At 39.0% G+C, this 8,274-nt stretch overlaps 2 pseudogenes; one reads left to right on the top strand and one right to left on the bottom strand.

Annotated features, from left to right (window-relative positions):
• The first annotated feature begins 1,109 nt into the window (after nt 1-1,109).
• Nucleotides 1,110-3,552, top strand: LOC125199220 (annotated as a pseudogene).
• A 1,253-nt stretch (nt 3,553-4,805) lies between these two features.
• Nucleotides 4,806-7,075, bottom strand: LOC125199227 (annotated as a pseudogene).
• Nucleotides 7,076-8,274: the final 1,199 nt, after the last annotated feature.

Genomic DNA, 8,274 nt, shown 5'->3' with positions numbered 1-8,274 from the left:
GAATAAGTCAATGCCCACTTTCCAAGTTGTGTTTGATTAGCGTGTTTGAAAATTTGTAGCCTTTTTTTGAGATCGACAACTAACAAATTTTCGCCCATTACTATTAAGTAAAGTAATAATACGAGTAAAAGAATTTGTGTGAAATCATTTAAAAATCATTTAAAATCAAGATCAATAGGGTAGTGTAACTAGTGTTCACTCTACATGAATCACTAAGAATATGTGCGCATCTGTTACTGCCGTAATTATTGACACACTCATTGATTAAAATTAAGTACAGTATTATATATACTTGAATCTTACTAAAACAAATGTGGCCTAAATGCATGTAACGATGTTGAAAATTGTCAATTGTGATTCTACAATGACCCCAGTTACTTCAAGCAAAAGTATTTAAATCACATTATATATTAATTCTTTCGTTCATAAAAAGTATAAATTATTTCATTTTTAATTTGAAAAGTATAAATTTTTTATTTTGAAAATTCAATTACAATATTAATAATATAAACCCTATTTTTTACTAACACCATTTTTATTATATTTTATCTTCCTCTTTTAACTTTTATTAATTATATAGTATTAAAATTTATGCATAATCAAAAGGTTATAGGAGTAAGTAAGAAATGAAATAGGCTGGAAAGGGACCTCAAATGCCAACTGTTTTAAAGTCAGAGTACCAATATAATGTCCTCTTCAATAATTCAAGAAATTCAAATTTCGACGCATTACTTAATTAGAATAATATAAAAAATAAAACAATATGAGAATGAAGAACTATTAGTACTAGTCTGGTTCTATATTTTCCGGATTTATAATTAATAAAACAAAATTAACGGAAATGGGCGGTTAAACGGCCGTTACAGTGCCACCTCACCGCGGGCCCCGCCACTACGCAACCACCACCATCGTCGGCGGCGCAGCGGGCCCCACTTCAATTCCACGCCTTGTGACATGGCGGAATTCACCTAACGGCGCGACCCCTGCATTATGAGAAAATTGCATTCGGGCCCCCTCCGCCCCACGCCGTCCATTAAATCCATTAATAGCATCCAGCAACACTCCAACAACTCAAGCTCAGGTTTATTAGCATCAAATTAATTATTTTTTTAATTCATCATTATTGATTCATTAACACTCTGTAAGCTGCCAAAACACCCCACATTTGCCGACTACAGCGACAGCAGCTCCTTGTCTACTTCGATTGTCATTTTCCGACTGCGATTGATTCGATGCGATCATAAAAGATTGAACCTTCTGGGTTTTCGAGCTCTGGAAATGGGTCGGGATTGCTGAAGGATCTTTTTGGGGGAAATTTAGAATTCTGCTGATGTCAGAAGTCAACAACGACTTTTCAGATCTTCTCGATGAGGGAGCTAGCGGGATCAGGTACAGCGCCTCCACGTTGTCCTCCTCCTCCGTGGCTGGGGATTGGAGGTTTCAGGCGGCGGAGTTTGCCAAGGGGCGGCGGAGATGAGCGTGGAGTTCGGGAAGGGGTGAGGGATGTGGTGAAGCAGACGGTGCTGAGAGAGGATTCTTTGATTGTGAAGAAGTTTAAGGGCCCTTGCCAGAAATTGTTTCAGAGATTGAGGTTTTTGAATGAGTATTTGCCTGAGGATCGCGATCCCCTTCACGCCTGGACCGTCATTGCCTTCGTCTCTGTTCTTGCTCTTGCAGGTTTGCTGATTATATGATTATTGTTTCTTATTTTAATTTCAAGAAAATTGAATCTATGCTTGACTGTTTGATTAGATGGAAGTTGTAATTATACAATTGATATAATTAGATATAGCAGATGATGGAATAGAATAGTCTTTATCTCTCTGTGTATGTGTTTGTTGGAGGATCTTTACTGACAGAGTGAAGGAATTGGTACAGTTTTAACTGTGAACATGTGTGGAACTAGTAAAATTCCATTGGTTAACAAGATGAAGGTGCACCCTTCTAGTGCTTCCATCATAGTGCTTCCGGACGGGAGGCGCTTGGCCTATCAAGAACAGGAGTCCCGGCTGATAGAGCTCGACATTCAATGATCGCACCCCATTCTTTTCTTTCGTCCCGACTAGCAGGTTTTGCACATTCTTCATTTGATATTCTTGAATTATGGAGTGATGAAACTGTGTGGTTGCTCAAAGTTGTGATGTTTGTTGGCAAGTAGGAGTTACTAGGGTCAAGAATGCCTTACTTGAAGAGTTTGGCATTCGCCTCGTGACTTATGATCTACCGGGATTTGGAGAAAGTGATCCTGATCCGAAGAGGAACCTTGAGTCATCGGCTATGGATATACTACACTTAGCGTATGCTGTCAATGTTACCGAGAAGCTGTGGGTTTTGGGATATTCTGATGGAAGCAAGCATGCTTGGGCTGCTCTTAATTACATTCCTGATCGCATTTCAGGTAAGCGCTGAAACTCATATTCGTAAAATAATATTAGAACTCTTTGCTTGGTGAGGAAGATGAAATGGCAACGTGCATCTAAGGTCAGGTTATGGGATTGTTTCAACTTAAATTTAACAAAACAGCACATTACTTCTCGCATAACTTTAGTGTTAAGTCATGGAGGTTTCTGTATTTGTATCGTAATTCTTCTTTTACAAACTCCCAGGTGCTATAATGCTTGCTCCAATGGTTAACCCATACGATCCAAGACTGAGCAAAGCAGAGAGTCGGAGAATCTGGGGAAAATGGACATTAAAGAGAAGGCTGATGTACACTTTAGCCCGAAAATTCCCTAGATTTCTTCCATATTTCTATCGAAGAAGTTTCCTTTCTGGAAACCACGGTGAATTGGATACACTGCTATCAGTCTCATTAGGGAAAAGGGTGTGGCCTTTTAACTCAAAACTATCCATTTGTATTCAATCTTTTAGTAGTTTATTCCAAAACTATGAAGAACTTGTTTCTCATCATAAGCTACAATTGTCTAGGATAGAGCTGTGGTTGAAGACAGAACCTTCCAAGGCGTCTGGCACAGAAACATTGAGGAGTCCGTTAGGCAAGGAAATGTAAGGCCGTTCATTGAGGAAGCTGTCTTGCAGGTTTCAAATTGGGGTTTCAGCATAGGTGACCTCAATGGGCGCAACAAATATAAGGGTGGAGGCGTTCTTGCTTGGATCAAGTCACTCTTCAATCCTGCAGAGAAGAGATTGAGCGGCTTTTTTGGCCCGATACACATATGGCACGTAAGTCACGTTTCTTGTTCTTGATGTAATCTTGGTGTGCAAAACTCATTGGCCTTTTATCTTAAAACGCAATCACTCCCGTTTACATGCATCCCGTTTTTTCTTTGTATCGGATTAGTCTATCTTCTTCTTATCAAGCAACCAAAGTAATGCCCTTCATGTGGAACAGGGAGACGAAGATACAATCGTGCCTCCATCAATGAGCGACTTTGTGCAACGGGATCTGCCTGATGCCATCCTGCACAAGCTCCCTACGAGGGCCATTTCAGCTACTTCTACATGTGTGATGAGTGTCATCGGCAGATCTTCACTACGGTTTTTGGACATGCTCAAGGCCCTCTGATCATGAACGAGTCGAGGTCCGGTTGAAGAAGTGAAAGAAAATGGCGAAGCGATCTGCACAAGAGCAGCAGCAAACGAAGAGAATCTGCCTGCATTTGCAGAAGAAGATGATAAATAAACTCAGGTAAAACTAAGATTATGATTCTTAATAGAGAAAAAGAAAGTTTTTTTTGCAGGATAGAGTATATATTGAAAAGCAGATTAATTAATTGAAATGACATAATTTTGGATAGTGTTACATTAAAAAGTTCTTATATACGACGGATGTTTTTTCACAATGTAATTAGTCTACATATTTAAGGCTTTTCTTTGTTCTATTCTTGAATTTTAAGCCTATTAATTTACTTCTATAAGGGAGTATTAGTAAAAAATTTTACCAAAAAGTAAGTATTTTATTTTTAGGGCAAGTAACATCTTCCAATCTGATTTTTGGTACATGAGCAATTAAATTCGTATTAAATCTACTGTCGTAAAAATTACTACTACTAAGTATGAAGTTTGTATATAAATATAGCCGTACAAATTCGATTCAAGTCTAATAGGCTATATTAGAATTTCAACTCAAGTGGAATTAAGTTCTTATTAACAACTAACTAGAATTAGGAGACGTATTGGAAAATAAATTGAATATTCATCGTTGTAGATGAAGGTTATATAAGGTTAAATATACATGGTATATTTCAAAACAATTTTTTTTCATTGTTGAATGTGTGACTTTTTCATTCATTCTTCTATTGTATCATAAAAATGCCATGAGTAAATTTTGCAAATACATAGATTCAAAGATCTATAGGTGATTGAATGCCGTTGATTTTAATAAAGTTATGATGTATGATGTGGAAGGTTGTAGGGTAGTTGGTTATAGACTATTCTTTTATTGTTTCCAGTTGAAATTGATTATGTATAATGATAATGTCGGAAGAGAAGATGGGGGTGTTGGATTACTCTTGTTATTTAAGTATAAAAAGAAATAAAATACGATATCTTGATTATAAAATTTATTTAAATTAACATATAATGGTGTAACCATGATAATTATAATGATAAAGATTTATAAATATAGAAAAATTATTTTATTTGTGAACTCATTATTATGGTATTAAATTTAAAACATAAGAGGCATTTATACGAGGCCTCGGCTACGTTGTATGATTGAGGCAATCAGGTAATTATAGTCCAAAAATGTCATTGAATCAAAACTAAAACCCATTTTAGAAGGTGAAAATAGAAATGAATCACCATCAGAAGACAGCTCAGATGAGGCACATTGGAACCAGCTATACAAGCGGCAAAAATTATTCATATTTCTCTCGAGAAATGCTGGTATCAATCGTAATGCATGAAATGCAAAACTAGTCCAGCCAGAATCCAAAATGCTTTCGCCAAAGCAAATTATATCCACAAAACCGATTCACAAAAACAAAACTGTGAACCTAGCTGTATTTGATCATCATTTGGCGCCCTTCTTGGCAGCAGCCTTGGTCACCTTAGCACCGGACGGGTCTTTCTTCTCCACACTCTTGATAACGCCTACAGCAACAGTCTGCCGCATATCACGAACTGCAAAACGGCCGAGAGGCGGGTACTCGGAGAAAGTCTCCACCACCATGGGCTTGGTCGGAAGCATCTTCACAAATCCGGCGTCACCGTTCTTCAAGAATTTGGGCTCCTTCTCAATCTCCTTGCCCGACCGTCTGTCAATCTTGGTGACAAGCTCAGCAAACTTCACAGCAATGTGGGAGGTGTGGCAGTCCAGCACCGGAGCATAGCCGTTACCAATCTGGCCGGGGTGGTTCATGATGATAACTTGAGACGTGAAGTTCGCAGCTTCCTTAGCAGGGTCGTCCTTTGAGTTGGATGCCACAAAACCACGCTTCAGATCCTTCACAGCGACGTTTTACGTTGAACCCGACATTGTCCCCGGGGACAGCTTCTGGCATGGACTCATGATGCATCTCGACAGACTTGACTTCAGTGGTTAGACCAGAGGGCCGAAGGTGACGACCATACCGGGCTTGAGAACACCGGTCTCCACACGACCCACGGGCACAGTACCAATACCACCAATCTTGTACACATCCTGAAGTGGGAGACGAAGGGGCTTGTCTGTGGGTCTCTTGGGTTCGTTGATCTGGTCAAGGGCCTCAAGAAGGGTCGGGCCCTTGTACCAATCAAGGTTGGTGGATCTCTCAATCATGTTGTCTCCCTCAAAACCAGAGATGGGGACAAATGGGATTTTGTCAGGGTTGTAACCAACCTTCTTGAGGTAGGACGAGACTTCCTTAACAATTTCATCAAATCTGGCCTTGGAGTATTTCGGTGTGGTGGCATCCATCTGCACACAAGAAGAAGATATGAGTATCTTACATATTGCAATACCAAATGAGATGTTAATATCACTAGTTAGCAAACCTTGTTGCAGCAACAGATCATTTGCTTGACACCAAGAGTGAAAGCCAGCAAAGCATGCTCACGAGTCTGACCATCCTTGGAGATACCAGCTTCAAAACCACCAGTGGTGGAGTCAATGATCAGGACAGCACAATCGGCCTGTGAGGTACCGGTGATCATGTTCTTGATGAAGTCACGATGACCGGGTGCGTCGATGACCGTGCAGTAGTACTTGGTGGTCTCAAACTTCCACAAGGCGATATCAATTGTGATACCACGCTCCCGCTCAGCCTTGAGTTTGTCAAGCACCCAGGCATACTTGAACGACCTCTTGTTCATCTCAGCAGCCTCCTTCTCAAACCTCTCAATCACACGCTTGTCAATGCCACCAAGCTTGTAGATCAAGTGGTCGGTGGTGGTCGACTTTCCAGAGTCGACATGGCCGATAACCACAATGTTAATGTGAACCTTCTCTTTACCCATCACAAATTCTCAACAATACACTGCCGCAGCAAAAGAAAAAGCAGTAAGAAAGGAATGTTCTCCGTGTAGAGTTATTGTAAACAGATTACTAAGAAGATTGAAATTTTCCTCTGAAATTTACCAAAATCTTCAACTAGTGCTAACTTTACAAACATTAGATGATCGGCAAATTATTTATATGACTCATACACATAAAGTTTGATCATGAATTATGCATTAATCTCTAAACAATTCAAAGCACATAGATGTCGGATCCAGGATATAAAGTACTAGTATTCGGGCACAAGATATCCTACAAATGCAAACTAATTGAATATTACTTCTAATTTGACATGAGGTCGAAATTGAGCTTAAATATTTTACAGAGAAGAAGCAGATCCACCTACATCTGAAAAATCCATAAAAATGAGAAAAAAATACAGACAGGCGATAGCTTGAGTAAATAATCAATAAATTGATCAAGCATAATCTAGAAAGCATACGAGTATATCTGCTAAAAACAGAGAGAGAGGGGAAGAGAAAGATAATCAAGGAAATAGCAGTTAGACAAAGCGATAGATATACCTAAGGATGCTAGTAGCTGATGCGGTAGCTCTCTCGCCGCGGATTGCAGTGAGAGAGTTTTGCGATGAGAGTAGTCAGTGAAAGAGCTCTAGCAAATGAGTTGGGGGTTAGGTTTTTGCTGACCGTCGGATTTTGAGGACATATATTTGCTCTTTTTTTTTCCATTTATTACTTTTATTGAAATTTTTATGTACTAGTAGTAGTGTAGTACTATATATAATATTAAAGTTTTCTTTCATTTTTTATTTTTTATATACTTTATTTTTTAGTTTTTTGAATTATTCTTTGATTTTTTATGCAATCAAAAATATTAAAACTTTAAATTAATTAATATGGTAACAAAATTTAAATTATGGCCATATTATTTGACGTAGATTTTCGTTAAATTAAGAATAAAGTATCATTTTAGTACCCCTATGTCCAATAAAATTTGTCTCAATTTGATCGATGTGTTTTAAGAAATTGTTTTACTTTGAATTGAATGGAAGTGTAGTAGTAGAGGTCACTAAACCGAATCGTCGAGCATCGCCCGAACTCACCGCGTGTTCGGAACGTGAACGAACGCGCGACATTTCGAACTGGGACAAGGTTCGCGGTTCGCAGCTTTTTCAGCGACAGCGGTGGCAAGGCGTAGGGGCGAACGGCCAGAACCGGCGACCAAACCCAGCTTGTCGGAAACCGGCGGAAACCGCGGTTCCGGCAGCTTTTTCAGCGTAGGGGCGCAGCCTACCGGTGCATAACGGGCAGAAATTGGGTTATCAGCGTGAACCGCGTTTTTCGGCAGAAACCGGCGGTTCCGCGTAAACCGGCCGATTTCAAAATTCAAAAATTTTTTTATTTATTAAATCTGATTTTTTTCTCCTATAAATACCCCTCTCCCCTTCACTTCTACTCACCCCATTCTTGTGTTAACAAGGAAATCTCTTCTCAATCTCATAATTTCTCTCATCTCTATCTCCATTCTCTCTAATTGCTCAAGTTGTTTACTATAATAATTGTGCAAATTGTTCTTATAATTTAGTTCAATTATGTATCATAATATCATATACGTCCTCACTACTCTAGTTATACTTCTCTCTACTTTTCAATTTGCAAAATGTCTTCATCTCGTCAGTGGTGGTGATCGGGGCAAGGGAATTGCCCAAGACCAAGATCAAAGTGGTCGCCGGAAATCAAGGCGCCCTCTACTCATCATGAGGTTATGGATGAGGTTTCCCGACAAACCATTTTGCGTTTGCAAGTAAGTCGCTCGAATATTAATTTTACAAATTCTTTTTAAATTCACAACTATATATAATATATAAATATATT

This window comes from Salvia hispanica, unplaced genomic scaffold (genome assembly GCF_023119035.1).
Source record: "Salvia hispanica cultivar TCC Black 2014 unplaced genomic scaffold, UniMelb_Shisp_WGS_1.0 HiC_scaffold_425, whole genome shotgun sequence".
Lineage (NCBI taxonomy): Eukaryota > Viridiplantae > Streptophyta > Magnoliopsida > Lamiales > Lamiaceae > Salvia > Salvia hispanica.
The sequence above is the reverse complement of the archived record's forward strand: the minus strand, read 5'-3'. Positions and strand labels throughout refer to the sequence as shown.